The 9708-nt window shown below is 43.7% G+C and overlaps 1 long non-coding RNA gene across 1 annotated transcript in view; it reads right to left on the bottom strand.

The window, feature by feature from the left end:
- Positions 1-7743: 7743 nt before the first annotated feature.
- LOC138915851 (uncharacterized) overlaps positions 7744-9708 on the bottom strand; it is a 37816-nt gene continuing 35851 nt past the window's right edge. Inside the window, exons 4-5 of the long non-coding RNA XR_011422215.1 lie at positions 8620-8754; positions 7744-8171 (exon numbers count right to left, since the gene is read on the bottom strand). This is a non-coding gene — a long non-coding RNA (uncharacterized lncRNA). The remainder of the gene's footprint in view (positions 8172-8619; positions 8755-9708) is intronic.

The raw sequence follows: 9708 nt of genomic DNA, 5'->3' as shown, positions 1-9708 counted from the left end.
TATAGCGAAAATTTTCTTCTCAGAGTTAAAGATAGTATACAACTACCAATTACATTTCAAGTAGATATCTTTTCCCATCTAAATAATACTCAAACAGTGAGGAGAACCCATAATAGTACCACCCACTGAGAAGCACCTTCCTCAGCTAGAGATACAGGAGGCCTTCGAACCTCCTGTGATAGGGCCCCGCCCACGTCAGCATCCTGGGCATTACCAATGGCTCCTTCTGCTCTCTGCCCCTGGAAATTGGATGTGCCACGCGTGCAGGAGCAAAGATTGTGCCCTGCAGGGAGGCTCGGTGCATGCCAATAGAGCATGAGGAAGACAAGGGGAAAATGCCTACTTTCATATGAGTCTTATGAGTAAATTCATAAGTTCATGTGAGACAATTATTCCAGACTTAGCCCAGTGCCCAATTATTCTCACAACAGGATTCCTGTCTTCTTAAATCATTTTAAATCTTAAACTGTGATTAAGTAAATAATTAGGCAGCTTCTTTATATGAACTAACATATTCCCTAGCCAACTTGAGATTATATAAATAAGCCTTTATCTTCAACTATTACTCATGCATTCACTTGCCCCAAATGTTGGAGTAATTCTCCTAAAGTCTTCTTTGGAACTTCAAACAAACGATTAGCCTTTGTTGCGTTCCTCCAAATCTCACCAATTTTCTGAGGCTGATGAAACCCAGACAGCGATTCAGAGGGCAGCGGCAGGATGAGACTGAGTTCTGTGTGCTAAAGAAAGGGAGACTACGTCATTTAGGGTTTGTATTAATTTGCCAGGGCTGCCATAACAAAGTGCCACAGACCAGGTGGCTCAAAACAATAGACATTTATTGTCTCACCGTTCTGGAGGCCAGGAGTCTGAAATCAAGGTGTCAGCAGGGCCACACTCCCTCTGAAACCTTGAGGAAGGATCCTTCCTTGCCTCTTCTGCGTTTATGGCAGTGGCCAGCAACCCTTGGCACTCCTTGGCAAGTAGACGCATCTCTCCAACCCTCCGTCTTCATGTGACCATCGTTCCTCTGTACATGTCTATCTCTGTGTCCAAATTTCCCCTTTTTACACAGACACCAGTCATGTTAGACTAGGGCCCACCCTAATAACCTCATTTTAACTTGATTAGCTCTGTAAAGACCCAATTTCCAAAGAAGATCACATTCTGATACAGGGGGGGTAGGACTTCAATATGTTTTGGGGGGGGACACAATTCAACCCATAACAGGGGTGTCAATGATTACCAAGCAAAACCTAAATAGTAAATAAAAAAATATCAAGGACCAGCCATACTACTTCAATAGACACAAGGGAAGAAAAGAAAGTGGAAGATTCCTGGATGAATGTGGGATGGCAAGGTTGAAGACATGAAGTACTGTCCTGAGAAGCTGCCGGTGGATTAATACGGTACCGAAGAGGGAAGGGGATGCTGCTAACAAAGAAACGGGGTCACGAAGGGGAAGAAGGGGCCACGGCAAAGGCCAGCCTTGCCTGCCCACACCTTCCCCCAGGGCTGGGTGGGAGGACCGTTCAGTGTGTGCTGGGGAAAGTCAGTTTAAGTCTGTTCCCCGTTGGTTAAATATCAAAATATATTTGTGCCAAGTGCTTTATATTAAGGCACTTTATATTTCCTTTTGAAGGTAGCTTTTTGAAATGTTGACATCTAAATGGAAATCGCAGGCTTCGTAAGTTTAACTATGAGTCAGAAACACGGAGCTCAAATTTTAGCTCCATTGTCTGTAGTGCACCCCTAAAAAGATGGGTCCACGGCTTACTCCCCACAACTTGGAATGTTACCTCACTGGAAAAAGAGTCTTTGCAGAAGTAATTAAATTCAGGGTTCTGAGATGAGGTGATCGTCCTGGTTTATCCAGGTGGGCCCTAAATTCAAGGACAAGTGTCCTTACAGGAGAGACATGCAGACACAGAGAAGGTGACGTGAAGATGGAGGCAGAGACTGGAGTCAAGGAATGCCACCAGCCACCAGAAGCTGGAAAAAGCAAAGGAGGGATGCCCCCTAGAGCCCCAGAAAGAGTGTGGCCCTGCCAACACCTTGACTTTGGACTTCTAGCCTCCAAAACTGTGAGGGGATAAATTTCTATTGTTTAAGCCATCTAGATTGCGGCAATTTGTTGTGGGAGCCGGAGGAAACTAACACATGGTCATCTTCTTGTGTGGTTTTGAAGAAAGTCAGAGGCTCAATTTTTGGAGTGTCAGTTCTGATGGTCCAAGTTCGGGTTGTAAGACTTTCCCAGTTTAGCTTGTAAGTCACACTATCAGACTTCTGTGCAGATGAGATACATCATCTCATACAACAAACAAAAATGAAAAGCAAATAGAACAATACCCAATAATTCAAGAAACATTTATGGATCCCCTACGAAGCCTTCGAGGTGCTGGGGAACAGCTGTGGATAAAGTCCCTGCCCTTCAGAGGCGCACTCTGAAGTGGGGGACCCAGAAAATAAGCAAATAGACAGATAAGAATTAATACACGAGGCAGGGCAGATGCCCTGAAATACATCAGGATAAGGGAATAGGGTGACTGGTGTGGGGAGCTGTGAGCTATTTTAAGGAGGACCGTCAGAGAAGCCCTCTTTGTAGAAATGGTACCAGAGCAGAGCCTTGAAAGAAAGGAGAGTGAGCCATGTGCAGATCTGGGGGAAGCCATTTCCAGGCAGAGAGAACAGCAAGTGACAAGGCCGAGGCAAATAGGAGCTGCCTTGTTTGAGTCACACGAAGAAGATGAGTGTGGCTGGAGTGGCCAAAGCGGAGAAGGGGTCAGAGGTGATGGTGATACAGACTTTCAGGCACAAGAAGGACTTCGGATCCATTCTCAGGGTGGCAGGGCAGGGAAGCAGCCTCTGTCTCCCCAGCATGAGAGTCGTTTGCTGGTAATTACTCCTCCTGGCCCTGCAGCTCATCTCCTCCCTCTGTGGAGACAGCGGTTACCTACCACTCCAGTTCCCAAGACTGTGTCTGCCTCGCCTGGACCAGACGTAGCGCCCGCCCCTGGATGCCGCCCTCGGAACCCTTCCAAGGAGCACCTGATTTCTTTCCAGCAGGGGTCTGAAGAAGCCTGATTATTAAGTGAAACTTCCCTTTTACAGACTGATTGGAGGGTTATTTAGCAGCTGGGAGCCAGAACAAACACGGTGAGTGAGGCTTTCAATCCATTTTCTCAGAGTCTAAAATACCGTACATGAACGAATCACGGAATTCAGGAGCGAGTAAGATAAAGGGAGTTACCTCTGGAACGTGAAGCTCAGACGTTTTTCACAAGTTTAGCACCGTTGGTTCTAGAATCCTGGATGAGGAAAAGGCTGCCACAGGCCTTGGTCCCTACCACTGATCTCAGGGAAGGCAGCCCAAACCCATTCTAACATGACAACTTAATTCAGTTCAAAAGGTCTCAGAGGAAACGTTCCCCATCTCCCATGATGGCCATTTAGTCAAATGACGTCTACAAATAGGAAACTTGTATTAGCACACTTACTCGGCATTCCACAGATACTTAGTAAGTAAGCACTTACACATTTAGACAGAAATCAATGAATTTGGTAGGCTTTCGTTGCCATTCCAGTTGTGTAAAAAATCACTTAAGGGGAGAGAATTACTTATGTCTCATTTGGGTTGAAGATCCAAGACAACAGATGCCACAGTGCAAAGTAAGTTGTGAAACCACTATGCAAGATTTCAGAAGGAATTTGTGAAAATACCTCCCACCTCCAAACTAGAGGTTGGAGAGGCAGGAAGAGTTAGAGATGGAAAGGTCGGGGGTCTGATGGTTAATGTGCTGGATGACACAGCCCTAAAGAGGTAAGCACCTCTCCCCACCTCAAGCCTGGGAAACTGGGGAGTTTGATGAGTGTCCCCTGCACACTGAGTGCACCCAGGCTCTAGTGTCCAGATGCATGCAGGGGGCAGCGGCAGGCTGGTCAGCTGCTCTGATGCTGGAGCAAACAGAGGCTGCTGCACTGGGGGTCACCTGTGTTCACAGGGCTGGTGGGGGAAATGGTTGCATGAGTGTGTCCTTGCATGTGGGCCACAAGAGAGAGCCTATCCAAGGCAGGACAAATGACCCCAACAGGAGGACCAACCACTGTATGCCCAGAGGCTAAAAAAGAAACCACAGGTGAGCAGCCAGAGGACATACAATGTCCCACAACAGGGATGGTAGCTGTGACTTCCCCGAGATGGGGAAAGATGGCCCTAGGAGAGAGAGACAGCTTCAAATACATCCCAAGCCCAGGGAAAGCCCATGCTGTTAAGAAAGGCTTTTCCTTTCCGTTTCTCCCTTTCTTTCACACAGCTCCGATCCTGGAGGGGAAAGAAATGGAGGTAGCAAGAAGGAGGTGAGGTAGCAGGCCAGCCAGGGAAAGAGTGGAACAGCCAATCCTGCTCCCTCTCCCACTGTTGGTAGCCAGCCATGCAGCGGCCTGATCTGGGAAGAGAGAGAGGCTGAACCTCGAATGGAGTTCAGGCACTGCATATTACTATTACTGAATTGGGATTGTTTTTATTACTTGAATGTGATCAGAGAAGTCTGTGATCCTCTTTAAGATCAAGGGGGCTTACCCTAAATTTCTGTCACGCACGAGAAGTTGCAAACCATAGAATTTATAGGGACAGTGGGAAATAAATGAGTTAATTTTGATTTAACCCATGCAATTTTCTCGTTCAGTTTATGGTTTTTTCAGTGATCAAATGTAACAATCTCTTTTAATTTTCTATGATTGTCCCTGTCCAGCAAAGAAAAATGTGCTTAAATATTATTAATCCATATGATTTGCATACATTTCCAATTACTAATAGGGGCCCACTTGGTTTCAGTATTGCCAGAGTAAGACCATTTTTAGGATGATACAAGTTTTTACCTAAGTCAGCAAATTATTTCGTAACACAGTAAAACTTTAAAAAAGAATCCTCATGAAATGCAGCTATTTCTGTTCAAGGACTCAAATCCAAAATCTGGCTTTTCTATATTAATGACTAATAATAATAGTTGCCATTTAGCCTATGTTTTCTAAGTTGTTTAGATATATCACCTAATTTGGTTCTCAGAACGAGTCTGTGAAGTAGGAATTATTAGGTTATCTTTATTACGCACATGTTTGAATGTCCATGTGGGTACACACCTCCTTCTCAATGGATAATACATTAATGGTGTGTGCACACAAAAGGTCATTGCTCAATAACCTTTATTCATCAATGAATGACCTTATTCACTGTGCAGTCTGTTTATTTTTCTTTTCTACTGACTCACCTTTATTGAGGAAGCAGTACACTTTTCACAGAAACAGGGTTTTTTTGCACTCAAATGTCATCGGTTTATATAATATTTAATTAAATCTTGTCATGAAAGGAACAAGTACAAGAGGCTTAGTTTCAGGTTTAGTCACCAAAAAGCTGACAGAAATATTTTTTTTAAATGCCTGTTGTTTTTTGTGATATCTCAAGATTTTTGTCAAAATACAAGTTTTCTAGTGTTCAAAAACCATTTTTATTCAGGTTTAGTAGTAAACACAACTGGCTCTTGTAATCCCACAGCCTAACAAATGGAAAAAGCATGTGAACGTCCTAGCTGAGTGTTCCACATTCCGTGGGCATCCGTCAGAAGGTTGAACAGAGGGCGCGGGAAATGCCAGTTAGTCTAGCAAGTAAGTTCAGAGGAAGTCCTTTAAAAGTCTACCGTTTTTCTCCCGAAAATGTTATCCATTTTTGCTTGGTGTTTGCCCCACCTACAACAGTTTCGCTTCCTGAAGCACCCCGTCCCTCCAAGAATTTCAGAGTCTGTGTGGGGGTATTTCATGTGCTTTAATAAAAAAGTCTCACCAGTTAACACACATACGTAACAGAGCACAAATCACGTGTCTATAACTTGATGGGTTATTATAAAGTGAATACACCCATGGAACCAGATAAAAGGAAGAGAATATCACTGGAATCCCAGAAGACCCTCTCTACCCCACATCACTACCCCTCCCTATTCCCCACAGGTAGGCGCTATCCCCTTCAGCCTGGCTAATATAGTGTTAATCTATATATTGAATTCTTAATTTCAATTACTAAAATTTTCAGTTTCACAATTTCCTTTTGATTTTGTAATATAGGCTTCTAGTCCTCTACTGAAATTTCCTGAACTTATTAATCACAGATATTTTAAATTCTGTGTCTGAGGACTCCAAAATCTAGACCTTCTATGGGTCAGTTTATATTTTCTGTTTTTTCTCTTGGTATTTAGTCCTTTCATCTTATTACCTGTTATGCCTGATAATTTCTTACTGAATGTCAGATATTGGGTATGAAAAAGAAAATCTAAATAAAATTTAAGGTTCTCAGTGCTTTTCCTTCTGTTAAACGATTAGGAGGACAGCTGACCTTAATCTAATCGTGGATTGAACTATCTCAGACCTGAGCTTCAGTCACTGTCAAGGCTTCTCCCTCTCTAGTTCCTCCTGCTCCCAGTGTATAGCAGCTTTAAGGTCCCAACTGAAAGCTAGCACTTGTCCTCCTTGGTGGATTCTGAATCCAATTTTTTTTAACTTCAGTCTCCTAAGACTGGATTCTCAGTTTCACAGCTTCCCAGTGCTGCTCATGACTGGCAAACAGTGTAAGAGGTGAAGCCTCATGTTCGGCTCACATGATTGCGCTTTTCTTCTCTCTGGAATTTGGCCCCCTAAGCCATAGCTGCCTCGGTAGGTCTCTGAGGCTTTCAAATAAATATTCTGAAATATTTTATCCAGTGTTTCTAGTAGCTCTTGGCGGGAGTATTAGTCACCAAAAAGCTGACAGAAATATTTTTTTTAAATGCCTGTTGTTGTTTGTGATATCTCATGATTTTTGTCAAAATACAAGTTTTCTAGTGTTCAAAAACCATTTTTATGCAGTAAATTGTACTTATTTGCAATGCTGGCCCATCATGTCCTTGTTCTGTGCTCATTGGAGTTGGAAAAAATAAAAAGCAAAAGTCCTGTTATGGATAGCAGAAACACTTATTCGGGAATTTCTCACGGTAAGTTCATTTCTAAAATTGCTTGCTTCGGTGCATTGCCTGCAGGAGATTAGGTTTGTGCGTTAAGGGCGCAGTGGGCTGAAGCGTTGGTCAGTCGCCAATAGGTGGGCGGAGCCTCTTCGCTCCCTGTGTCCCTCGAAGCCTGATCAGTAGGTTTACTAACGTGCCCCCTGGTGTGAGCCCGCAGGCCCTTCACTGGCGATGCCAGAACTTTCATACCAAGCATTAGGAACAGCCTTGAATTTATCAAGTTTAAAGCAAAAGAATAGGACCTCATTCCAAACTAACCAAGTGCCCAGAAAGCCCCTCGTTGATATTTTTCCTGCACTTCGCTTTTTTCTTTTTCTGTACTTTTTATCTCTGTCAACCAACTTTCTTTTAATTATTTGTTCTCACAAAAGTGACAGAATTGGGTCATTCCAAAGTCTAGGCAGCAGATAAAACAGCTCTTGTGCCAGCCAGGGAAGGAAAGCCTTTGAATCCCAGGTGCTTTCAATAGAGCAAAATTAACATTCAAGGCTGCGCCCGGCTGGCTAGTGCGCCTCTCTCAGGGAACAGGAAAATTAGGGTGTTTATTTATAGCTCTCTTTGAAAAGAGCAGTGTCCATTTTTGACCAACAAAAAAAAGGTTCTCTTTCCAACTTGACGTATTTTTCTTTTAAACCAGTACTCTTTCCTAAATTAATATTGATTGCCAATTAAGGCGCATGGATAAACTCAAACTTCAAATGATACGACAAAGTTTAATAGAGCAATACAGTATAAGGAGAATCTATTTCATTTAATTCGGCATACTTTTATTGAGTTCTTATAATGTTCAGGTCGCTTTTCTAGAAGAGTTTGAAAGACGCAAAGATAGATAAAACAATTCTTCATCCCAAAGAACTAAGTAGGAGCTCCCAGGCGGGTGAATTCGTGGAGACTGGGGGAGAGCGGCTGAGACGGCAGAGAGCTCTGTGCACCGACCCGACCCGCCCCCCCCCCCGCCCCGCCCCCTCAACACCAGGCCTTGCCCTGTGCATCTCTTCCGTGGGGCTGTTCCTGAGTGGGTGCTGATGCCTGAGATCTGCAGCTGGCTGCCCACACCCCTGCTGGTTTCCTCGGCAGAATGTAGCCATCTCTAGTCACGGCGGAGGAACTTGGAAGAGGATGGGCCTACACGGAGCCAACATGGAGCAGAAAACTGAATTAGCCCGACCCTGGGAACAGAAGAATGTGCAAGTGCTGAAGGCCCACCCACGGCGCATCTCACCCTTGACACAGGCGGGAAAGCCAATATGGCTGAACTCAAGATGGGCGTTTGTCTTAGAAGACCTTCTGCATCCCCCCACATTACCTCACATAGTGCTGAGAATGCGTTGAAGATTTATGGACCATTTTGACATGTAAATAAGGCCTGACCAAGGGAAAGGGAAAAGACAATGGGAATTTTGCCAAACAGGATCAAGGAATGTACTTTTTTTGGACTCTATTTTTAAAGAACTATTTTTACAGAACCTTCCACGTAGTTGGTATCAGCCAAGGTGTGCTAGTCTCTTCCTTCTGAGTGTCTTATTTCAGAACTAAAGTATATAATATCACCCACACCGAGTATCTTGGGTACCTTTTTCATGGGATTTTGAAAGTTCACAGAACTGGACTTCCTGGTCCTTCAGACCTGGACCTGTGGAGTATGCGGATGATCCAATGGAGCGCCAGAAGAAAATATTTTAACTTCTAGGAGTGTCGATGTTCTAATCTAAAGATGAAGAAAGAAATTAAGTTTTACTGTTACTAATAGCGATAGTAAGAAATATGATTAATATTTACTCTGCATATTCCCAAGTATATGTGTATAAAATTTACAAATAAATATAAATATGATGGGGATGTAGGTTCGATTTTGGGGGGATCGGACTGTGTGAACAAAATGTTTAGTGGGACTTCTGCTTCTGACCAATATGGAATAACAGAGACCAAATTTATCCTCCAGTATGAAACAACCCCCACAAAAAAACAGACAAAATATAGGAAATGACAATTTTCAAGACACTGGACATCAGGCAACGAAGAGATCCTGAGAGTCAGGAAGCTTATGAGGTGAGCCCTCCACTGTCTCAGCTTCCAACACTGAGTTACCGAGTTCAGATTGTTTAATGAATAGTTACATATGTTTCAAAAAAAGAACTTACAATATAATAACTCACGGCCTAATGTAATTGGAATAAATGTAGAAACAAAGGGTTGCAATGCAGAGTGGAAATAGAGACTATATTTGTCTGGTAACAGGAACGAAGGATGCAGGAAGCAGAATTTGAGCTGGATCTTAAAGGGTGGGTAGGATTTCACCAAACTCACCTTCAGAGTCACTTTTCCATAAAGCAGTTCCTGGTGCTTCCCCGAGACACAACTGACCTCTCCCACCACACACCACACACAGACCATACACACACTGCACACACCACATACACACACTCACACATCACATACATATACACACACATCCTCACACCCCCCCCCCACACACACACACCACATACACATACACATACACACACACTTCCTTTATGCCCTACTCTTCCCTAAACATGTCATCCCCCATAGGACCCACAGCTTATTTGTTTGCAGGTATATCTCATCCACTATACTGTCAGCACCTTAGGGAACTCCAGAGCCTGCCATGGATCTAGGACTATTCCAGCTCTGGGGGATT

This window comes from Equus caballus, chromosome 10 (assembly GCF_041296265.1).
Source record: "Equus caballus isolate H_3958 breed thoroughbred chromosome 10, TB-T2T, whole genome shotgun sequence".
In the NCBI taxonomy this organism is placed as follows: domain Eukaryota; kingdom Metazoa; phylum Chordata; class Mammalia; order Perissodactyla; family Equidae; genus Equus; species Equus caballus.
The sequence above is the reverse complement of the archived record's forward strand: the minus strand, read 5'-3'. Positions and strand labels throughout refer to the sequence as shown.